Below are 25,460 nucleotides of genomic sequence, written 5' to 3'. Positions count from 1 at the left end.
CTTGTTGAATCCACTTCAATCAATGTAGATGAAGGGGAGGAGACAGGTGTCACACCCTGACCATAGTTTGCTTTGTATGTTTCTATGTTTTGGTTGGTCAGGGTGTGAGCTGAGTGGGCATTCTATGTTACATGTCTAGTTTGTCTAGTTCTATGTTTGGCCTGATATGGTTCTCAATCAGAGGCAGGTGTTCGTCATTGTCTCTGATAGGGAACCATATTTAGGTAGCCTGTTTGGTGTTGGGTTTTGTGGGTGATTGTCCTTGTTACTGTCTCTGTGTTACTTTGCACCAGTATTAGGCTGTTTCGGTTTTCGTGTTACGTTTATTGTTTTTGATTCGTGTTTACTTTGTTTCATTAAACATGGATCGCAATAGCCACGCCGCATTTTGGTCTGACTCTCTTTCACCTAAGGAAAACTGTGACAGAATCACCCACCACAACAGGACCAAGTGGCGTGGTAACAGGCAACAGCGGCGCAAAGAGGAATGGACATGGGACGATGTATTGGACGGCAAGGGTTGCTACACATGGGAGGAGATCCTGGCGGGAAAGGATTGCCTTCCATGGGAACCGGTGGAGGCAGCTAGGAGAGCAGAGGCAGCTGGAGAGAGGAGCCGGCGATATGAGGGTATGAGGGAAGGAAGCCCGAGAGTCAGCCCCAAAAATGTATTGGGGGGGCTCACAGGAAGTGTGGTGAAGTCAGGTAGGAGACCTGTGCCAACTTCCTGTGCTTACCGGGGGGCTGGAGAGACCGGGCAGGCACCGTGTTATGCTGTGAAGCGCACGGTGTCCCCAGTGCGGGTGCATAGCCCGGTGCGTATCGGCCGGGCTAGAGTGGGCATCGAGCCAAGTGCCATGAAGCCGGATCTACGCATCTGGTCTCCAGTGCGTCTCCTTGGACCGGCTTACATGGCATTGTTTAAAGTGGCTAGTGATACATTGTTTACATCAATTTCCATTATTAAATTGTCTGGAGTTGAGTCAGTATGTTGGCAGCAGCCACTCAATGTTAGTGGTAGCTGTTTAACAGTCTGATGGCCTTGAGATAGAAGCTGTTTTTCAGTCTCTCGGTCCCTGCTTTGATGCACCTGTTCTGATCTCGCCTTCTGGATGATAGCGGGGTGAACAGGCAGTGGTTCGGGTGGTTGTTGTCCTTGATGATCTTTATGGCCTTCCTGTGACATCGGGTGGTGTAGGTGTCCTAGAGGGCAGGTAGTTTGCTGTGTCCTGGAGGGCAGGTAGGAGGGCAGGTAGTGGATAGGAGGGTGCTCCCTCTGCTGTTTCCTGAAGTCCACAACCATCTCCTTTGTTTTGTTGACGTTGAATGTGAGGTCAAAGTGAATCGTAAATTTGACACTTTTTTTTAACAAATTAACTTCTTGCGTCGAGCAATCCCGTATCCGGGAGCGTAATCATAGCCTCAAGTCCATTAGCATAACGCAACGTTAACTATTCATGAAAATGAAATTAAATAAATATATTGGCTCACAAGCTTAGCCTTTTGTTAACAACACTGTCATCTCAGATTTTCAAAATATGCTTTTCAACCATAGCTACACAAGCATTTGTGTAAGAGTATTGATAGCTAGCATAGCATTAAGCCTAGCATTCAGCAGGCAACATTTTCACAAAAACAAGAAAAGCATTCAAATAAAATAATTTACCTTTGAAGAACTTCAGATGAGGAGACTCTCAGTTAGATAGCAAATGTTCAGTTTTTCAAAAAAGATTATTTGTGTAGGAGAAATCGCTCCGTTTTGTTCATCATGTTTGGCTAAGAAAAAACCCTGAAAATTCAGTCATTACAACGCCAAACTTTTTTCCAAATTAACTCCATAATATCGACAGAAACATGGCAAACGTTGTTTAGAATCAATCCTCAAAGTGTTTTTCACATATCTATTCGATGATAAGTCATTCGTGGCAGTTGGGTTTCTCCTCTGAAGCAAATGGAAAAATGCACGCAGCTGGAGATTACGCAATAATTGCAATGGAGGACAACAAGCGAGCACCTGGTAAATGTAGTCTCTTATGGTCAATCTTCCAATGATATGCCTACAAATACGTCACAATGCTGCAGACACCTTGGGGAAACGACAGAAAGTGTAGGCTCATTCCTTGCGCATTCACAGCCATATAAGGAGACATTGGAACACAGTGCCTTCAAAATCTGGGGCATTTCCTGTTTGAAATTTCATCTTGGTTTCGCCTGTAGCATCGGTTCTGTGGCACTCACAGATAATATCTTTGCAGTTTTGGAAACGTCAGAGTGTTTTCTTTCCAAAGCTGTCAATTATATGCATAGTCGAGCATCTTTTCGTGACAAAAAATTTAAAGAGCGCCCCCTATATCGAAGAAGTTAATAACAATTGAATAACTAAAATACGGTAGAGTCATTGCATAAGTATTTGTTTAGGCAAGGCTAAACACTTTCAGAAGTATAATGTGGCTTAAAAAAATCGCGTAATAACTCCAACCACCAAAGCTATAGACTATTAGCTCTGCTTCCACACAACAAGTGATACCGGTGCCTCAAGTTTGGCACCAACAGGCTCTTGAACAGATTCTATCCCCAAGCAATACTACTGATCAATAGCTAACAAAATAGCTACACGGATGAGCTGAGTTAACCTTGCATCCTCACTCAAACATAATATGCATTTATACTGACACTACACACGCACACCCACTCACATACAAGCTGCTGCTACTCTGTTTATCTTATATCTGATGCCTAGTTATCTTACCCTTATGCATACAGTGCATTCGGAAAGTATTCAGAACCCTTTTATTTTTCCACATATTGTTATGTTACAGCCTTATTCTAAAATTGATTAAATATATGTATATATATATTTTACCTCGTGATATCCAATTGGTAGTTACAGTCTTGTCCCATCTCTGCAACTCCTGTATGGACTCAGGAGAGGCGAAGGTCAAGAACCATGCGTCCTCCGAAACATGACCCTGCCAAGCCGCACTGCTTCTTGACACACTGCTCACTTAACCCGGAAGCCGTAATCGAAACCGAAATCAGCGTGCATGCACCCGGCCCGCCTCAAGGAGTCACTAAGAGCGCGATGGGACAAGGACATCTCAGCCGTCCAAATCCTCCCCTAACCCTGACGACTCTGGGCCAAATGTGCTCCGCCGCGCCACTCGGAAGGCCCTTTGTTACAGTTTTATTCTAAAATTGATGTAATAAAGAAAAATCCTCATCAATCTTATTTATATTTACAATCAATACCTTATTTACATAAGTATTCAGACCCTTTGCTATGAGACTCGAAATTAAGCTCAGGTGCATCCTGTTTCCATTGATCATCCTTGAGATGTTTCAACAACTTGATTATAGTCCATCTGTGGTAAATTCAATTGATTTGACATGATTTGGAAAGGCACTCACCTGTCTAAATAAGGTGACAGTGCATGTCAGAGCAAAAACCAAGCCATAAGGTCAAAGGAATTGTCTGTAGAGACAGGAGTGTTAAGTCGCGGGTCTTGGGAAGGGTACCAAAAAATGTCTGCAGCATTGAAAGTCCCCAAGAACATCATTCTTAAATGGAAGAAGTTTGGAAACACCAAGACTCTACCTAGAGCTGGCTGCCCAGCCAAACTGAGCAATCGGAGGAGAAGGGCCTTGGTCAGGCAGGGGACCAGGAACCTGATGGTAATTCTGACAGCGCTCCAGAGTTCCTCTGTGGCGATGGGAGAACCTTCCAGAAGACCAACCATCTCTGCAGCACTCCACCAATCAGGCCTTTATGGTAGAGTGGCCAGACGGAAGCAACTCTTCAGTAAAAGGCACATGACAGCCCACTTGGAGTTTTCCAAAAGGCACCTAAAGGACTCTCAGACCATAGGAAACAAGATTATCTGGTTTGATGAAACCAAGCTTAAACTCTTCGGCCTGAATGCCAAGCGTCAAGTCTGGAAGAAACCTGGCAACATCTCTATGGTGAAGCATGGTGGTGGCAGCATCATGCTATGGGGATGTTTTTCAGCTGCAGGGACTGGGTGACTAGTCAGGATTGAGGGAAAGTTGAACGGAGCAAAGTACAGAGAGTTCCTTGATGAAAACCTGCTCCAGAGCACTCAGAACCCCTGACTCAGGCGAAGGTTCACCTTCCAACAGGACAACAAGCGTAAGCACACAGCAAAGACATAGTAGGAGTGGCTTTGGGACAAGTCTCTGAATGTCCTTGAGTGGCCCAGCCAGAGCCCGGACTTGAACCCGATCACACATCTTTGGAGAGACATGAAAATGGGTGTGCAGTGATGCTACCCATCCAACCTGACAGAGCTTGAGAGGATCTGCAGAGAAGAATGGCAGAAACTCCCCAAGTACAGGTGTGCCAAGCTTGTAGCATCTGAGCAAAGTGTCTGAATACGTATTGTTTTATACATTCAATGATGCAGTCGTCCTTCTGAACTGAGCTGCAGGGCTGGAAGGAAACTGCTTAGGGATGTCGCCATGAGGCCATTGGTGATTTTAAAACATCTCAATGGCTGTTATGTGAGAAAACTGATGATGGATCAACAACATTGTAGTGACACCACAAAAATGACCTAAATGACAGAGTGAAAAGAAGAATACAAAATGTTATATACATAATAAAAAATATTCCAAAAACACACATATGTTAGCAAGAAGGCACTAAAGTAAAAGTGCAAAAAAACACAGCAAAGGAATATTTTTGGCCTAAATGCAAAGGTTTATGTTTGGGGAAAATCAAACACATCACTGAGTAATTGCCTCCTTATTTTCAAGTATAGTGGTGGCTGCATCATGGTATGGGCTTACTTGATATCTGTCACAGCCATCGAAAGAAGTGGACCAAAGTGCAGCGTGGGGAGCGTACATTTTCCTTTTATTTAAAACAACCGTGACGCTTACAGGGCTATAGTGCCACTAACAAAAGTCAACTACCCACACTGAAAGGAGGGAAAAAGGGCTACCTAAGTATGATTCCCAAGAAACATAAAAAACAAAACCTCACATCACACCCTGACCAAACCAAATAGAGAAATAAAACGTCTCTCTAAGGTCAGGGCATGACAATATCAGCAAAGACTGGGAAGTTTTTCATGATCCTAGAGGGAAACCTGCTTCAGTCTGCTTTACACCTGACACTGGGAGAGGAATTCACCTTTTAGCAGGACTAAAACACCAAGTCAAATCTACACTGGAGTTGGTTACCAAGAAGACAGTAAATGTTCCTAAGTGGCCAAATTACAATTTTGACTTAAATCTGCTTGAAAATCAATGGCAATACTTGAACATTTCTGTCTAGCCATGGTCCCCAACACCTTGACAGAGCTTGAAGAGTGTTGAAAATAATGGGCAAATATAGCTTAATACAGGTGTGCAACGCTCTTATGAGACTTGCCCAAGAAGACTAACAGATGTAATCACTGACAAAGGAGTTTCAAGCATGCATTGACTCAGTGGGTGAAAACGTATCTACATCAAGGTGTACTTAGTGTTTGATTTTTTTTTCATTAATAACAATCATCAAAAAGAAAGAATCAAAAAGATTCTTCCACTTTGACATTACAGAGTATTGTGCGTAGATTGTTGACAAAAGAATGACAATTAAATCCATTTTAATCCCACTTTGTGACACAATAAAAATGTGAATAATTCCAAGGAGGGTGTAGACTTTCTCGAGACACACATTTGATTTCCAAATGATATACTGTCTATACATTTACATTACATTTACATTATATTTAAGTCATTTAGCAGACGCTCTTATCCAGAGCGACTTACAAATTGGTGCATTCACCTTATGACATCCAGTGGAACAGTCACTTTACAATAGTGCATCTAAATCTTTTAAGGGGGGGGGGGTGAGAAGGATTACTTTATCCTATCCTAGGTATTCCTTAAAGAGGTGGGGTTTCAGGTGTCTCCGGAAGGTGGTGATTGACTCCGCTGTCCTGGCGTCGTGAGGGAGTTTGTTCCACCATTGGGGAGCCAGAGCAGCGAACAGTTTTGACTGGGCTGAGCGGGAACTGTACTTCCTCAGTGGTAGGGAGGTGAGCAGGCCAGAGGTGGATGAACGCAGTGCCCTTATTTGGGTGTAGGGCCTGATCAGAGCCTGGAGGTACTGAGGTGCCGTTCCCCTCACAGCTCCGTAGGCAAGCACCATGGTCTTGTAGCGGATGCGAGCTTCAACTGGAAGCCAGTGGAGAGAGCGGAGGAGCGGGGTGACGTGAGAGAACTTGGGAAGGTTGAACACTAGACGGGCTGCGGCGTTCTGGATGAGTTGTAGGGGTTTAATGGCACAGGCAGGAGCCCAGCCAACAGCGAGTTGCAGTAATCCAGACGGGAGATGACAAGTGCCTGGATTAGGACCTGCGCCGTTTCCTGTGTGAGGCAGGGTCGTACTCTGCGGATGTTGTAGAGCATGAACCTACAGGAACGGGCCACTGCCTTGATGTTAGTTGAGAACGACAGGGTGTTGTCCAGGATCACGCCAAGGTTCTTAGCGCTCTGGGAGGAGGACACAATGGAATTGTCAACCGTGATGGCGAGATCATGGAACGGGCAGTCCTTCCCCGGGAGGAAGAGCAGCTCCGTCTTGCCGAAGTTCAGCTTGAGGTGGTGATCCGTCATCCACACTGATATGTCTGCCAGACATGCAGAGATGCGATTCGCCACCTGGTCATCAGAAGGGGGAAAGGAGAAGATTAATTGTGTGTCGTCTGCATAGCAATGATAGGAGAGACCATGTGAGGTTATGACAGAGCCAAGTGACTTGGTGTATAGCGAGAATAGGAGAGGGCCTAGAACAGAGCCCTGGTGGACCCCAGTGGTGAGAGCGCGTGGTGAGGAGACAGATTCTCGCCACGCCAACTGGTAGGAGCGACCTGTCAGGTAGGACGCAATCCAAGCGTGGGCCGCGCCGGAGATGCCCAACTCGGAGAGGGTGGAGAGGAGGATCTGATGGTTCACAGTATCGAAGGCAGCCGATAGGTCTAGAAGGACGAGAGCAGAGGAGAGAGAGTTAGCTTTAGCGGTGCGGAGCGCCTCCGTGATACAGAGAAGAGCAGTCTCAGTTGAATGACTAGTCTTGAAACCTGACTGATTTGGATCAAGAAGGTCATTCTGAGAGAGATAGCGGGAGAGCTGACCAAGGACGGCACGTTCAAGAGTTTTGGAGAGAAAAGAAAGAAGGGATACTGGTCTGTAGTTGTTGACATCGGAGGGATCGAGTGTAGGTTTTTTCAGAAGGGGTGCAACTCTCGCTCTCTTGAAGACGGAAGGGACGTAGCCAGCGGTCAGGGATAAGTTGATGAGCGAGGTGAGGTAAGGGAGAAGGTCTCCGGAAATGGTCTGGAGAAGAGAGGAGGGGATAGGGTCGAGCGGGCAGGTTGTTGGGCGGCCGGCCGTCACAAGACGCGAGATTTCATCTGGAGAGAGAGGGGAGAAAGAGGTCAGAGCACAGGGTAGGGCAGTGTGAGCAGAACCAGCGGTGTCGTTTGACTTAGCAAACGAGGATCGGATGTCGTCGACCTTCTTTTCAAAATGGTTGACGAAGTCATCTGCAGAGAGGGAGGAGGGGGGAGGAGGATTCAGGAGGGAGGAGAAGGTGGCAAAGAGCTTCCTAGGGTTAGAGGCAGATGCTTGGAATTTAGAGTGGCAGAAAGTGGCTTTAGCAGCAGAGACAGAGGAGGAAAATGTAGAGAGGAGGGAGTGAAAGGATGCCAGGTCCGCAGGGAGGCGAGTTTTCCTCCATTTCCGCTCGGCTTCCCGGAGCCCTGTTCTGTGAGCTCGCAATGAGTCGTCAAGCCACGGAGCGGGAGGGGAGGACCGAGCCGGCCTGGAAGATAGGGGACATAGAGAGTCAAAGGATGCAGAAAGGGAGGAGAGGAGGGTTGAGGAGGCAGAATCAGGAGATAGGTTGGAGAAGGTTTGAGCAGAGGGAAGAGATGATAGGATGGAAGAGGAGAGAGTAGCGGGGGAGAGAGAGCGAAGGTTGGGACGGCGCGATACCATCCGAGTAGGGGCAGTGTGGGAAGTGTTGGATGAGAGCGAGAGAGAAAAGGATACAAGGTAGTGGTCGGAGACTTGGAGGGGAGTTGCAATGAGGTTAGTGGAAGAACAGCATCTAGTAAAGATGAGGTCGAGCGTATTGCCTGCCTTGTGAGTAGGGGGGGAAGGTGAGAGGGTGAGGTCAAAAGAGGAGAGGAGTGGAAAGAAGGAGGCAGAGAGGAATGAGTCAAAGATAGACGTGGGGAGGTTAAAGTCGCCCAGAACTGTGAGAGGTGAGCCGTCCTCAGGAAAGGAGCTTATCAAGGCATCAAGCTCATTGATGAACTCTCCGAGGGGATGTTAAGCTTGAAAGGGCTGGTAACTGTGACAGCATGAAATTCAAAGGAGGCGATAGACAGATGGGTAAGGGGAGAAAGAGAGAATGACCACTTGGGAGAGATGAGGATCCCGGTGCCACCACCCCGCTGACCAGAAGCTCTCGGGGTGTGCGAGAACACGTGGGCGGATGAAGAGAGAGCAGTAGGAGTAGCAGTGTTATCTGTGGTGATCCATGTTTCTGTCAGTGCCAAGAAGTCGAGGGACTGGAGGGAGGCATAGGCTGAGATTAACTCTGCCTTGTTGGCCGCAGATCGGCAGTTCCAGAGGCTACCGGAGACCTGGAACTCCACGTGGGTCGTGCGCGCTGGGACCACCAGATTAGGGTGGCCGCGGCCACGCGGTGTGGAGCGTTTGTATGGTCTGTGCAGAGAGGAGAGAACAGGGATAGACAGACACATAGTTGACAGGCTACAGAAGAGGCTACGCTAATGCAAGGAGATTGGAATGACAAGTGGACTACACATCTCGAATGTTCAGAAAGTTAAGCTTACGTAGCAAGAATCTTATTGACAAAATGATTAAAATGATACAGTACTGCTGAAGTAGGCTAGCTGGCAGTGGCTGCGTTGTTGACACTACACTAATCAAGTCGTTCCGTTGAGTGTAATAGTTTCTACAGTGCTGCTATTCGGGGGCTAGCTGGCTAGCTAGCAGTGTTGATTACGTTACGTTGCGTTAAAAGAACGACAATAGCTGGCTAGCTAACCTAGAAAATCGCTCTAGACTACACAATTATCTTTGATACACAGACGGCTATGTAGCTAGCTATGTAGCTAGCTACGATCAAACAAATCAAACCGTTGTGCTGTAATGAAATGAAATGAAAAATGTGATACTACCTGTGGAGCGAAGCGGAATGCGACAGGGTTGTTGAGTGCGGAAGTTCTATTCAGTAGACGTTGGCTAGCTGTTGGCTAGCTAGCAGTGTCTCCTACGTTAAGGACGACAAATAGCTGGCTAGCTAACCTCGGTAAATTAAGATAATCACTCTAAGACTACACGCTCTAAACTACACAATTATCTTGGATACGAAGACAGCAAAGACAACTATGTAGCTAGCTACCACTACACTAATCAAGTCGTTCAGTTGAGTGTAATAGTTTCTACAGTGCTGCTATTCGGTAGACGGTGGACGTTTGCTAGCTGGCTAGCTGCTGGGCAGATAGCAGTGTAGACTACGTTAGGACGACGAAATACGAAGTTGCAATAGAAGTGCTGACTGTTTCACTTTGTTGTCCTCTTTCTTTTCCTTTTTCTTCTGTCCTTCTTTTGTCCTTATTTTGTCTTCCTTTCTTCTGTTAACTAGATATTTTTTGTTGTTATTCTTTGTAAGCTAGCTAGCTTCTTCCAGGAGAGTCCCTAGCAACTGCTTAGCAACAAGTAAACATCTATACACACCTTGTATTTATATTCTGGATTCTGACACATGCTCACTCTAACATATTCACTCTGGATTGTTAATTGGACCCGTTCTGTCATTTCTTGATTTCCTGTTTAGGCTTTTAGATTATTTGTGTATTTGCGAGACATTCTACTGCTCCTGCTATAACACCTGGAAATCTGTGTATGAGACCAATATACTTAGATTTGATTTTGATTTGATTTACTTGATACACACACACACACACACACAAATAAACACACACACGGCCACATCTGTGCTCAAGCCTGTGCTCCTGCAGTCCCAGACACACTAAGCAGAGGAAGGCTTTATACCAGGCAAAGACACATCTGCTAGTTCCGTCTCCATGGCCCATAAACCTTCTGGCTTTCTGCCCTGGGATGCTCAGTTTCCTGTCCCAGGAGACACAAACACACACTCTGGATCCACTAGAACTGGGTTCAAATACTATTTGAAAATCATGCTTGTTTGAGCTTGCCTGGTGTGATGCAAACAGCAGAAAAGTCCCCAAAGTGCAAACGCCGCCCACCTGACACTCCAGGCTCAAAGCATTTGACATTTAAAACAGTATTTGTACCCAGGTCTGAAGACACTCTCCCTGGAAACATCGCCGGCCAGCCAGGCCATAGTGCTGTGTGGATAAAAGGTCCTGGCAGTCTCCAAGCAGCTGTCTCTCCCCTCATACATCTTGGCAAAAGGGGAGGAGAGAAGAGAGAGATGAGAGAAGACACCCAGCCAGGGATGCCTGGCTTAGGAGGGGCACATTTATGGCCTATGGCCCACCCTGTCTGGCAGTAACAAGTGTGGACTGGACGGACCCGTTGCGCTCACGTCCATCCCAGGAATAGCCCTGGAGGGTAGCCCACTACAGTCTGCCATAAAAAGAGGAGAGGGAGACCAGGTGAGGCCAGGAGAGGAGAGGGGAGGACACTACAGTCTGCCATAAAAAGAGGAGAGGGAGACTAGGTGAGGCCAGGAGAGGAGAGGGGAGGACACTAGCCAGGATGAGCGTCAGAGGAATCGTCTTTGAAAGCCTCTTCGAAAGATTACATTTTGGGGGAAAGAAAGGAGAGAGAGACTTCTAGAAGGAATACTGTAGCGTGGCCCCTTGAAATGGGTGGGGTCAGAGATTTGGGGCCTCCCAAGTGGCACAGCGTTCTAAGGCACTGCATTTTTGTGCTTGAGGCATCACTACAGACACCATGGTTCAATTCCATGCTGTATCACAACTGGCCGTGATTGGGAGTCATCCCATAGGGCGGCACACATATGGCCCAGCGTCGTCCGGGTTTGGCCGGTGTAGGCCATCATTGTAAATAAGAATTTGTTCTTAACAGACTTGCGTAGTTAAATAAAGGTTAAATAAAAAATGTAATTTAAAAACACCTGGGAGCATGTGCTGTTTAAGCCCAGCCCTAGCAGGATCAGGATCGGATGCCTTCACTAGAGTCTTGTCAGTCAAAGCATTTACATGTTACCGACCCAGGCCGCCCCCCCTCCTGGTTGACAGCCAGGCCCCATAAAATATGCCTGTTTTCCATCCTTGTAGAGAAGAAGAGATTTTACAGACATGTTCGATCTGAGGGAATGGGGATTCGGGGGTGGGGGGTGTTCCTCAGTGATACAGACTAGTAGGCCAGTATGCTTGGGTCTGCTAGTGAGGACATGCCAAAATCAGGCTTTGACAAATCGAAGCCGATTTACCCAACATCAAAGTAACCTAATCATTAGCTATTATATCATTGCATTAGCGAGCTAGCTTGTTTACAAGGGGGGGGGGGGGGGGGGGGGGGGGGTACTGGTACGGTGGGATTGGTTTCAGCCATGGTTTGTTTGCGTTTCACACATGCTTTATAGCGCAGATTAGGGTTCCAAATGCTCCAGGATCATACAGTGAGTGATATGTGAAAGAGCCCTTAAGAGTGTACACTTAAGAATTTGGTTCATGGACAGTTGACATTAGACAGGATTCATTCTTGATGCCCACATTAGAAATAAAGAACTAAACCAATCCAAGATAGATACTGACATTGATGCCACATTTATATTCAAAGCATGTAAAGCATTCATTTGACTATGAAAGGAACACAATACATATTTGATGCATGTTCACTTCATTGTGTTGCTCATATAGCGCTTCCAAAGTCATAGTTAGAAGAGCAATAGCAGGCTTCTTAGTAGGCTGGAGTTTTGATGTACAGTACAGCTGATTCATATAACCAACTCATCATCAAGCTTAGATTTTTTTTTAAATAGCTGTGTAGTGCTAGGGCAAAAGCTCAAAATGTGCACAGGGAGGCGGGCAGGACTGATTTTGCGAAACCCTGCAGTAGATTACATAATTGACATGGTTGATGTGAAAAGAGGGAGTGTACTTATGTAGGCTGGCCAGTGTTGCGTTTCCGAAAATGCACGTGACCGCAATGGCTGCTGCTCTCTAAAGCCTTGCATCAACTTGCGCGGCACCGTGAAAAGCCGTTTCTTTGCCGAAAACTCGCAGAGCTCTTGTCAGACTCGCACTGTCTGACAAAGCAGACCTTACTGTAACGTTCCACTCCTCGTCATACGACGGAGAAACGACTTCGGAAAAGAAGCTCAGGACAAAACATCCTCGGGCTCGGTTCGGACTTCCACCAACCAACACGTCGGTAGGAGGAGTCAACAGGTATTGGCTGGCTTTTTATTTCGGCTACTGACAATGAGATTGTATCGGACGTGTGACAGGTAGACTAGATTCGGGAGAAGCCTCTCCATGAATCGAACAGATGATACCCACTTAAATCTGTCTAGTAGGCTATTAGTTGGAGGAGAGAGCTGAATGTGGTGTTTCAATATTTGTGCTTTCCTTTTCTGTTGTGCAGAAATATCAAACCGAAGCTTTAGCAAGCCACATCCCGCCATTATGTGAACTGTCAAAATGTCATTTGTTGCGAGCCTTGACAGTTATATAGGTTGCCGCAACAATGTAACGAGCGTTGTCCGTAGATCATCATCATTGCATAGTGCGCTTTTTTTCAGCCAACACCTGTCTATAGGATTTTTTTGTGCAATTTCCTTTCCAAATTGATCGATTTAAAGCTTTAAAAACATTTTTGAATGTTTAGATGTCACATTGAATGCCACTCAAAACAGTTCTAAAAAAAATGTCACTGTCAACGCCTGGCTTGTGGTGACATCCACACGCACGTTTTGTCCGCGTTTTCTCGGAGTCAGGTAAATTCTGTCAGTTAAAAAAACAAAACAATGACCGCCTGGGCGTCCATTCACAAAGTTCTCACATGTGTGAGGTTGATAAGATGTGTAATATTTCCGTGTTGGCCATGATGTGACACTGGTCCAACCTACTAGACATCCTCCACAGCATATCAAACCGCTTACTCCCACACCTCCAACAATTATAATGGTCTGTGGGTTTTGCTGCTTTCATAAAGTGGGAGGTGGGAATTTACTACATTGTGAAGTGGTAAATACCAGTTGGATTCATTCATGTGCTTTGAACTTATTGATAAGAGCAGATTGGCTAATGGCCAACAAGCTGCATAAACTATCAATTAAAAGTACAACTATTATGCTTGCAAAGGAATTAAGTGTTCAAATATCATATTAATAGATTGCTTTTGAATCTTTTGTTGCATTTAACTGCAGAGAATGCTGTTATCAAGGTAATTGCCTTAGTAGGTGATGTCAGATCACGTGAGAGCTCTGGATGATCGAGGGGTTTCCCACTAGTAATTACCAGTTGGATGCTTTTCCAATGGATTTTTTCCCCCAGTCGTATGTGGTAAATGTCCACTTCCCTCTTGGTTACGAATGCAGCATAAAGGGTTCATCATAGTCCTAAACCTGTATGCATATGCACAGCAGTGTTCTAGAATATTGGACTGTTTGCTTTTTTTAATACCCTTTGCATTCTCAGCGCAGCTCAAGCAATTGCTCCAACGGTCAGCACATTGCAATGAATAGAGGAGGTGCGATGGTGGTCTCGGAGACGAGTAGCTATGTCACAATAGGGCGCTGGACTATCGCGTCTCAGCTTCTGTGCACTATGATTTAAGCGTTAGGCTGCCTGATACAGCCTACTTGTGTCGGGTAGGTTTTTATCTGCCTGTCAATATGTATGTCATGATGGGTTGACTAGGCTGTAGGACTTGGCAGTAGTGCATCCCCCCCTTTGACAAAAAATGTGCAGCACCCCCCAACCCCCAAACATCTTCCTGCGACTATGGGACTTGGGACATTTGACCTTTTTTTTATATTATAGAATTTAGCCTAATTATTCTATACCCCCACTGTGAGTCAATTAATTCTGGGAAGTTACGCAACATTACGTTCGTATCTCAACTACTGAGTGTGTTTTAAGAGCTTACTTTTTTTGTGTTCATTCGACACTGTAAAAAGACACGGTTCCTGGAAGTACTTTTAGGGGTTCCTCAGATTGCAACACCGGTGGAACCCCTAAAGGTGCCTCAAGAATTAGAACAGCTGCATGATGTAAATTAAAAACTGTACATTATTGGGACTGAGGTCATAGGAGCCGACTTGGTCAATTAAGTGACTAGCGATTGTCTCGCTATGCTGCTGGAAATGTGATGGAATAAACAACGTGAGAAGAAAATATCCAAGCCAGCACATTATGGTCTGGATAGGTGCAATCTGGTGTAAAACAAACAACAACAAAAAAGGTTATTAGTGTGTGAATTAATAAGTAGGAAAATTGAATTCTTCCATATTTCTTCCCCGTGTGGTCTCAACGAGGAGTACTTCTGAATGAGCGCTGTGCACACATCCCATGTATACTTTTAGACTAACAATTCTGTTTGGAATACAAATGGCATTGATTGATGGCGTTGATTATTAAGGATAAGTTGAGGATAAGTTGAGTATGTGCTATCAGCTGCAGTGATTATGACAAGACAGTATGGAGGAACAGAACACACAATCACACTGTAAATACATTGATTCACCACCAGTCAGTGACTATTGGAATAGACAAAGGAAAATCACAGAACACTATAATCACAATGCAAATACATCATGAGACTTTGTAGAGGCTAAAACGTTGGTAGATCCGTAGTGAGCTTTAAACACGGTCTTGCGTTGGTCTGAAATGCACAAGACCGAACGGGCCGCTCCAATACTCCAACCTGAAAGACATACATTCGAAACAAACTCAACATAGACAACATGAGTGTTCAATATCAAATGCATCTATCTACCTGATCTGTTTAATTTATTCTTCTTTTTGTCAAGTTGAACATAACCTACATTGGTGTGTGTGTGTGTGTGTGTGTGTGTGTGTGTGTGTGTGTGTGTGTGTGTGTGTGTGTGTGTGTGTGTGTGTGTGTGTGTGTGTGTGTGTGTGTGTGTGTGTGTGTGTGTGTGTGTGTGTGTGTGTGTGTGTGTGTGTGGAGGTTGACATATTTCTCTATCACTGCTCCCAAACTCTCCACCGCTTAACTGGACAGGGGCTGAGACAGGCACTAAAGGGAGGAGGATGGAAGGAGAGAAAGTGTATCATGGGTTTAAATATTTTTGTCAAGTTTACAACTCCGTATCCTGGGTTATACGTTTAATAACAACCTAGATTGGGTCATCTGTGTCTGTGTGGGTCTTACCTATTTGCTGAGGTTGAGTTTCTCCATCAAAGCAGAACACCCCGACACACCAGACAGAATGACATACAGTACCAGTCAAAAATGTGGACATCCAGGGTTTCTTTATTATTCTACATTGTAGAATAATAGTGAAGACATTAAAACTATGAAATAACACACATGGAATCATGTAGTAACCAAAAAATAGGGTTAAACATATCTAAATATATTTGAGATTCTTCAAAGTAGCCACTTTTTGCCTTGATGACAGCTTTGCACGCTCTTGGAATTCTCTCATCCAGCTTCATGAGGTAGTCACCTGGAATGCATTTCAATCAACATGACAAGAGTGTGCAAAGCTGCCATCAAGGCAAAGGGTGGCTACTTATATAAAATAGGTTTTGATTTGTTTAACACTTTTTGGGGGTTACTATATGATTCCATATGTATTATTTCATAGTTGTGATGTCTGTAAATTTGACACATTCAACATAAGTAGTTGATATCAAATGTAATGTTTTATTTTTTTGGTCAAGTTTAACAACCTAGATTGGGCCCTGTGTGTGTGTGTGTGTGTGTGTGTGTGTGTGTGTGTGTGTGTGTGTGTGTGTGTGTGTGTGTGTGTGTGTGTGTGTGTGTGTGTGTGTGTGTGTGTGTGTGTGTGTGTGTGTGTGTGTGTGTGTGTGTGTGTGTGTGTGACCTGTTTTGTGGAGGCTGAGTTTTCCTCACAGCACCCAAACTCTACTAACTTAACTGGGCAGGTTAAGACAGAGCCTGGAGGAGGATGGATGGAGATGAGGTTTAAATATAATAGGTTTAAATTAGGACTAACATTTCTCAATATTGACTCTAACTAGCTAAAGTTAGCTAAAACGTAACTCCCAACAGCAATTACCAGCTAACATTAGGCTACAGCCTATGGCTTTCCTAGCTGATGAAAAACGAAGAGGACATTTAAATATAAGTATATAATTTCACCTTTATTTAACCAGGTAGGCCAGTTGAGAACAAGTTCTCATTTACAACTCTGACCTGGCCAAGATAAAGAAAAGCAGTGCGACAAAAACAACAACAAGCAAATGTTGTAAGATTAGGGAAGTAAGGCAATAAATCGGCAATAGAAGCAAAATAATTACAATTTAGCATTAACACTGGAGTGATCATGTGCAGACTATGATGTGCAAGTAGAGATACCGGGGTGCAAAAGAGCAGCCACAAAAAAATAACAATATGGGGATGAGGTAGTTGGGTGTGCTATTTACAGATGAGCTGTGTACAGGTACAGTGATCTTTAAGCTGCTCTGACAGCTGATGCTTAAAGGTTAGAGAGGGAGAGATAAGCAGAGTTCATTACATGATGTATTATTTTTTTTGATAGCATTTTTTATTATCTTAGCTAGTGTATAGCTAAGGGTCCCTCACCTTTCACGTCGGTCCGTTGCAAGTCATCTCATGTCTGTCGCATCTCCAACCATCCGCTCGCTTCCCGCTTCCAGTGCGTCTTTTGACCAATGTTCTCAATTTGAATTATACACACGAGCGCACTTTATTCACAAGCACACTGCTGGGTCAAAAACGAACCCCTCTTTTGAAAAGGGTTCCTCAAAGCACCTCTTCAGTCTACAAACGTTAAAAAATGAACTGATCGCAGAGTATAGGTTTTTAAATTAATGGATGTTTTTTTAACCTTAAATGATCTTTTATTTTTTTAGAGTGAAGGGGGAGATTTGGGTCAGAAGAATGAGGCATTTCTACAAAACAATCTCCTGCCGGTTCCATTTTATCTTTCTCCCTGAGACCTGCATGACATTTGGATTTCAGTGCTCATGGATTTAGAATAGGTTTTGTGACATTAGCTCAGGCCTCCACTGCCATCTCAAAGTCTTGCAGGCAGAGATCACAAGACCAATTGAATCAAGGCATGGCCCCGTGATGTCATCCCTGCCATTTAGGAACACTCCTGTGAGAGTGTTCCAGAGATGATGTGGCATCTGCAGCCCAGGGCGGTGTGTGTGTGTGCGTGCGCGTGTTTCAGACGGAAATATAGGCTACAAGTGCCCATGTGCACACTGGTGTTCCCGTGTGGATGTTGACCAGTCTATACATATTTATGTCCAGTTGCTTTAAGGCCTATGTGTGTACAGAAGCTTTGATCAGTTATTGTGATGGGTTTTACTTCCTTGATTTCCATATAGTAGATCTCTGAATGATAAATGAGGCCAAGCTTTTGTTTTGTTTGTTACAGAGAGCCCAAATGCATTGCTGTGCTGAATATTATAAGCTCAGTTGTCCAAATCCAAGCTACGTAGCTTCTTAAATATTGAGCGTGAATCATGTGAGGCTCATTTTAAAATGCATCTCAAAACATGTTGGCTAGACTGTGAAAGACCACTAAACTAATTCAAATTGTGAATTGTATCATAAATGAATCATACAAATGAAGTAGTACACCTTGCATCACATAGTGTAGGTAAGATACGATCTACCTTAAAACCTTTAGTTTTAAAATCGCGTGCAATGAGTAAAGAAACCCCTGGATTAGCAAACGAGAGAGAACTGAGTTTCGTGTTGGTCCAACTCTGTGAGCATCCCTAGGTCCCTCCGTCAACGTGATCTTATTCATAATGATCTGAAGGGGGAAACTGATCCTAGATCAGCACTCCTCCTCTGTGACCCTTTGTGAATGCCCGGCCTGATTGAGAGATAATCATGAGGCAAGCTGGTACGTGCACCGTTGTAAATGTGTTCCCGACCTGGCAGCAGTGAGCGCCAGCTAGAAGCTCCTCTCCCACTGTATGTGTGATGCTGACTGACGAGATGAGACCCAGGTGATGACAGGGTCCCGTCTGCGCTGTGAGTACATGTGGGAATGCACATGTACACACAAGAAGACACTGTTGCACACACACCAACAATGGCTTACTGTAGCCTACCGATACATGTGCACACTAATGCAGAGAACGGTTGTGTTGATTCAAGCTGTGTATCATTTATTTTTCCATTCGCTAACTTGCTCAATAAACCAATCAAAGTAATCACTCAGCTAATTAATCAAACCGTTATACCTAGTAGACCACAATATAAAATATCATCTTGAATTAGGCCTACACATCCCTTGCGTAAGAAAATATCTCCTATGCCATAATTTAACGGTGATCGTGCAACATGTCAAAAAGGATGAGAAGCTCCCGTAAGATTGCAGCTCAGTCGTATTGAAGCATGACTGTATTTGATGCACTGCGAGCTGCCGCCATGACAGCAATTAGGATCCATAGCGCGGCTCTGCCTGCCGCCCCTGAGAGAGTTTTACCCGGGAAGCTGTAGGCAATATGCTATGCATGACGTCAATGCTGATTGGATGCTTTTTTTTCGAAGGCGAACAGCTCAAGACCATCTACACACGTCAGGAAGTTAGGCTACTCTTTTGCTCAAGGACCTGTTTTGGCATTTGATACCAGAGATGGTAGGAACCTACAGAACCAGTCAAAGGTTTGGACACACCTATTCATTCCAGGGTTTGAATGTATTTTTTTACTAGTTTCTACATTGTATAATAATAGTGAAGCTATTAAAACTATGATACAACACATGGAATCGTGTAGTAACCGAAAAAGTGTTGAAAAAAATCTAAATATAGTTTATATTTGAGATTCTTCAAAGTAGCCACCCTTTGCCTTGACACTTTTGGCATTCTCTCAACAAGCTTCATGAGGTAGTCACCTGGAATGTTTTTCAATTAACAGGTCTGCCTTGTTAAAAGTTCATTTGTGGAATTTCTTTCCTTAATGTGTTTGAGCCAATCACTTGTGTTGTGACAAGTTAGGGGTGGTATACAGAAGATAGCCCTATTTGGTAAAATACCATAATCCATATTATGGCAAGAACAGCTCAAATAAGCAAAGAGAAATGACAGTCCATCATTACTTTAAGACATGAAGGTCAGTCAATCTGGAAAATTTCAAGAACTTTTTAAAGTTTCTTCAAGTGCAGTTGCAAAAACCATCAAGCGCAATGATGAAACTGTCTCATGAGGACCGCCAAAGGAAAGGAAGACCCAGAGTTAACTCTGCTGCAGAGGATAAGTTCATTAGAGATACCAGCCTCAGAAATGGCAACCCAAAGAAATGCTTCACAGAGTTCAAGTAACAGACACATCTCAACATCACCTGTTCAGAGGAGACTGCGTGAATCAGGCCTTCATGGTCAAATTATTGCAAAGAAACCCCCCACTAAAGGACACTTTTATAAGAAGAAGAGACTTGCTTGGGCCAGAAACACAAGCAATGGACATTAGACCTGTGGAAATCTGTCCTTTCAGATTTTTGTTTCCAACTACCGTGTCTTTGTCAGACAGAGAGTAGGTGAACGGACGATCTCCCATGTGTAGTTCCCATTGTGAAGCATGGTGATGTGATGGTGTGGGGTGTGCTTTGCTGGTGACACTGTCAGTGATTTTATTTAGAATTAAAAAGGCACACTTAACCAGCATGGCCACCACAGCTTTCTGCAGCGATACGCCATCCCATCTGGTTTGGGCTTAGTGGGACTCATTTGTTTTTCAACAAGACAATGAGCCAACACACCTCCATGCTGTGTAAGGGCTATTTGACCAAGAAGGAGAGTGATGGTGTGCTGCATCAGATGACCTGGCCTCCACAATCACCCGACCTCAACCCAATTGAGATGGTTTGGGATGAGTTGGACCGCAGAGTAAAGTAAAAGCAGACAACAAGTGTTCAGCGTATGTGGGAACTCATTCAAGACTGTTGTTAAACAATTCCAGGTGAAGCTGGTTCAGAGAATGCCACGAGTGTGCAAAGTTGTCATCAAGGCTACTTTGAAGAATCTAAAATATATTTCAATTTGTTTAACACTTTTTTTTTGGTTACTACATGATTCCATATGTGTTATTTAATAGTTTTGATGTCTTCACTATTATTGTACAATGTAGAAAATAGTACAAATAAAGAAAAACCCTTGAATGAGTAGGTGTGTCCAAACTTTTGACTGGTGCCATTTAACCTAATAGAAACGAAAGTGTCATAAGTATTTCATTATTACAAACTTACCGTTTTTAACAAGTAATTTCTAATTGACTCCCTGGTGAATATCAGGCTGTTATCCCATTGTTTTGACATTTCATCTAGATTCTAGCCTTTTAGATGTTTTGCCATGGCTCCAAGTAGACTTGACACTTGGCCATTTCCATTCGTGACTGCTCTATTGTGGAGCTAGCCTTGTGTTCCACAATTATGTAAACTGGAGAGAAAGGGGCTCTTTTGAGTCTAGTTGGTTGGCCCAAGGCATTGGGGTTCAGTTTGTGTGGGAGCACTGCCACGTTTCATGCGACTAAAGTCATACCATTAAAAAAAAAATCACGACAGCTGTGATGGACACAGGTAGTTTTGGTAAAATGTTAAAGATGAAAATGTCTTTGTTTGACATGGTGGGAACTTTTTGTGCCGGTAAAATGAATTATGCGAGAAGAGGTGGTGGAAACGCATGTATGTGCAAATGTTGATATAATAACCATCATACCGAAGTGGTCCTCCCACTATGACTTGGTAACCCATGCAGTGTATTAGGCTACAGATTAAATAAATGATGAACTAAACAGGCTGGTGAAAGTGCCCAGTGATCTTGATGTTTCTTTCCAATAAATATTGAGGGTCTTATTTCGGTGACATGGTGATTGATGCTTGACTGCCGTTTTTGATAAATACAAATATTATCGCTCTTATTCATAATAATCTCATCAAGTAGGCTACAGTATAGACTAGTCTATCTGCGCGCTGTTGGCTAGAGCGCACGTGCCAAAAACTGAGTAGGCACATTTGCTATTTAGCTATTTAACTCGACAGTTTTTGTGACAACTATCGGTAGAGTTGAAAATGTGATGGGAAAACATTGAGTTTTAGATTTTTATTCGGTATATGAAATCTTAAACGAAAAAGCAAATTTTTGTGTGCACTACGTCATCACGCACTGATTTTTATCCGCAACAGGGTAGTTTGGTGGAAACCCACCACTGGTGGGAAAATACACATTTTCTTTATACAGATGTTTGCATAATCGCTGGAAGATCTGTCACCAACTGGATGGAAATATGGCTAGTGATCTGTCATCTGATCTATGTGGTCCAATTTTTGTGAGGTTAACAAATCCACTGCCTTCGTCCAATCGCTTTTTGTCTGCCGTTGTCTGAGGATCTGCCTTTCCATTTGTTGGAATGCATCCTTTGCTTAGCTGTCTGACTGCTTATGTTTATCCATCTAGACATTATTCATTATTCTTGCCTACATTTCTACCAGCTCTTTGTCTCTCTACTACTTTTTAAAATGTTCTCATCTGATCCTTTTGCTGATATTCTGTGCGTGTATTTTGTTTCTCTGTCTGTCTGTTAGTTTGTCTGTCCACCTCTCACCCCTTTGTCTATTTACTTCTGTCAGCATCTTTGTCTGTCAGCATCTTTGTCTGTCAGCATCTTTGTCTGTCAGCATCTTTGTCAGTCAGCATCTTTGTCTGTCAGCATCTTTGTCAGTCAGCATCTTTGTCAGTCAGCATCTTTGTCAGTCAGCATTTTTGTCTTCGAGCTTCTTTTGTCAGTCCATTGTGTCCATGTTTTGGGATAAGATGTAGGTGGACAACGGTTTCCCAGCCAAACAACTCATGAGCCAATATCAACTTCATCATCAATTGTCTTACATGTGAGCAGTTGGCATCTTACTTGATTTTCTTCTAGTCTAGATAGAAAAACAGAGGCATGAAAATGAATGTAAATTGTGATGGCTTGCTGCAAATGAAAACAGGAAGTGAACCACATGAAATATATGTGGGTGTTATGAACTAATGCCCGTGGTCGAGGCCCACTAAACACAGGGCACACTTTGTGCCATAGCATTGGCGTGACTGTCGGTGACGAGCTGGACTCACTGGAGAGTAGGTATCTTCCTGTTTCAAATAACTTTACATCTTTCTGTGTCTAGGGTTTAACAAACCTAGATTTGTAGAATGGACTTTACAAAAGAACCCAACCCTACACTGTAGGTCTGTTTACACATCATACAACCGGTGGGTCTAATCCTGAACGCTAATTGGTTGAAACCGCATTCCAGCCGGTGTCTATTCGACAAGTTACCACCGGCTAAATCTACGACGTTGAAATGCCTATTTACGCTGTTCCATCTGACTGCACAATCCACTGTCTCATCAGCCCAGCCAGGGGAAGTTATAAACTTGACTTCCACTATAAAAAGCATCTAGACATTGTCTCACTTATCTTTTAGACTGAAATTTAGTTTTCAACAGCAGAGATTTGTATAAACCTTGCTGTCGGTCTCTACGACATTTGCAACATTGTTTCAATATTCAAATTCAATTTCCAACTGTCCCATTGAAATGAACGGGTTGGGAGTCGGGACGAGAGAGATGCAGGCAGCGTTTCTCAGCCAGTCTAATCATGAATCAGCTGGCATAGTTTTTATGGATATATACGAAGAAATGTAAATTGAAAAAGGTACATGAAATTACGTGCAGTTAGTTTGCAGTCTTTCCAGCTTCCGTTTGAAGTGATTGTGTTAGCGGTGTTGCTGGCTAGCTCCTCTGAACAACAGTGTCCTGACGAGGGAGCACATTTTCAAAGCCAGGCGAAATCGCGCCACATTATCTCATTGTTATGGATGTATCCAAATAATTGTCACTAGAAAACAGCTTAAACAAATGCAGCTACTGTTTTTTTTATTCTGGCTGCACTGTTTGACGTGACTGTAAATTAGCCGTAGTTGGCTAGCTAGCAAGCAAGGGATAAGAACTTTGCCAGCCTGTATGGCAATGGAACATTTAGAACGAACGACAGGGTCGCGTCCATAGATACAGAACAAAGAGACTGAACAACTGAGTTGCGTATCTGGCAGCCGAACCAATAGAACGAATGACCAGCCGGCTTGGGTAGCAACCCTAGATTTGTTTCGGGACTATATCCTGTGGAAGGATGAAATGGTATGAATAAATTCATAAAAAAACAAACATTTTGAATTAAAATATGTTAATCGTTATTTGAATATGTTGGTAACCCGTCGTAGAAAAGTGATAATGTCCTCACAGCCGGTGTTTGGAGGATATATTGTCACGGTTTGCCGGTGTTGTGCTGAAAATCTCACCCCTGCCAGAATGCTCCCCTCCCTTTGCATTCTTCATTGCTGGGACTTGCTTTCTAGTTGACATTTCTGTTCTTCACTCCGTTGTCAGTTTAGCCTACATTTCACTGATCTTAGTAGCAGAAAGCATTTTTGTCTGCAGTTTTCAGTTTGGCTATTTGTTTCAAGTGTATGTGGCAGTTCTAGCTTGTATGGTTCCCTGGACGAACCCCCCCTTCAGCCTCCGGCAAGATGCCACCCTGGGTGGCTGCCCATGTCACCCGTACCTGAATCAGCTACTGATTTTGTATTAGTCTATAAATAAATCTCTTTGTCAAAATTCGTCTTCTCACCCATGTCTTATTCAACTAGTATATTTGAAAGTGTAACGATAATAACTCCGCCAAAGTTGCTCTGAAATGTTTATTGCTTGCCAACATTTTACTCCTCTGTTTAATATAACACACATACACGAATGATTCATTTCGGTTGCCTATCCTGACGAAGTTTGTTCTATAGAAAGTATGTGTGATGTGTGTTACAGAAAGTATTTGACTCGCAAAATGAAGGAAATTAGAAAGGGAGAGAACTGTGGCAGGGGGGGACATTTTTAGCACAACACCTGTCATCGACTTGGTCTCGGGCCTAACGACACCCGTGACAATATATCCTCCAAACACCTGCTTATCGGGCATTATCATTCAATTGAAGTGAGAATGATCAAACATCCATTGGAGATTCTATGTGAGACAATAAGTATCCATAACCCTAGACAATTTGTTGTGTGAATTCAAAATGGATTAAAAAATCTTTTAAAAAATCTCACCCATCTACACACAAATATCCTATAATGAAAGTGAAAACTTGTTTTTCCGACCTTTTTTCTCATTTTTACTTCTGTATTTCATTTTCAATATCTCACTTACATAAGTATTCACACCCCTGTGTCAATACATTTGTAGAAGCACATTTGGCAGTGATTACAGCTGTGTCTTTCAGGGTAAGTCCAAGAGCTTTTCACACCTGGATTGTGCAACATCTGCCAATTTATTCTTCAAGCTCTGTCAAATTGGTTGATGATTATGGCTAGACAACCATTTTCATGTCTTGCCATAGATTTTCAAGCAGATCTTAGTCAAAACTGTAACTCGGCAACTCAGGAACATTCACTGTCTTATGGTATGCAACTCCAGTGTAGATTTGGCCTTGTGTTTTAGGTCGTTGTCGTGCTGAAAGGTCAATTCATCTCCCAGTGTCTGTTGGAAAGCAGACTGAACCAGGATTTCCTCTAGGATTTTGCCTGTGTTTTAACGCCATTCTGTTTCTTTTCTATCCTGAAAAACTCCCCAGTCCTTAACAATTACAAGCATACCAATAACATGATGCAGCCACTACTATGCTTGAACATTTGAAGAGTGGTACTCAGTAATGTGTAATTCTTATTGACCCAAGACATTATGGCTTTTCATTTTGAATGAATTTGTAAATATTTCTAAAAACATAATTCCACAATCACGCAAATTGAGGCTTTTATCACAATTTGTACAATGTCAAGGTGCGTCAGTACTTTCTAAAGGCACTGTGGCTCAAGCGACACTTTGGAGTACTGGGGAGGTATTTATAATTGAAGCCGTGCAGGCCTGGCCTGTGTTTTTAAAATGGCCAAGTAAATTGCATGTGAAATAGAGAAGCGTGTCCATTCTACAGATTCCATTACTATCGACTAACGTCGTAATGTGTGCTCACATACATGCATACTAACGGGCAGGTGGAGTGGCGCGGGACAGATGGGCCGCAGTAAATTAAACAAGCCTTCTCCTCTCGCTCTCGACGTCCTCGTCCCCGTGACGGAGCGGGAGCGCTGGGCGAGTTCTCGTCATTATTTAACGCCGCTGTTAATGGTGTCTTTGTGCCTGCTGGCGGGCTTGTAATGTGTGTGCGTGTGTG

The 25,460-nt window shown here is 43.7% G+C and overlaps 1 protein-coding gene across 1 annotated transcript in view; it reads left to right on the top strand.

Moving 5' to 3' along the window:
* The first annotated feature begins 12,203 nt into the window (after window positions 1-12,203).
* Window positions 12,204-25,460, top strand: part of rarab (retinoic acid receptor, alpha b) — a 201,811-nt gene continuing 188,554 nt past the window's right edge. The window contains 1 exon segment of the mRNA XM_046304021.1: window positions 12,204-12,449. The gene's annotated coding sequence lies outside the window, so the exon portion shown is untranslated.

This window comes from Oncorhynchus gorbuscha, linkage group LG16 (genome assembly GCF_021184085.1).
Source record: "Oncorhynchus gorbuscha isolate QuinsamMale2020 ecotype Even-year linkage group LG16, OgorEven_v1.0, whole genome shotgun sequence".
NCBI lineage: Eukaryota > Metazoa > Chordata > Actinopteri > Salmoniformes > Salmonidae > Oncorhynchus > Oncorhynchus gorbuscha.
This window is presented reverse-complemented; position numbering and strand designations above follow the sequence as displayed.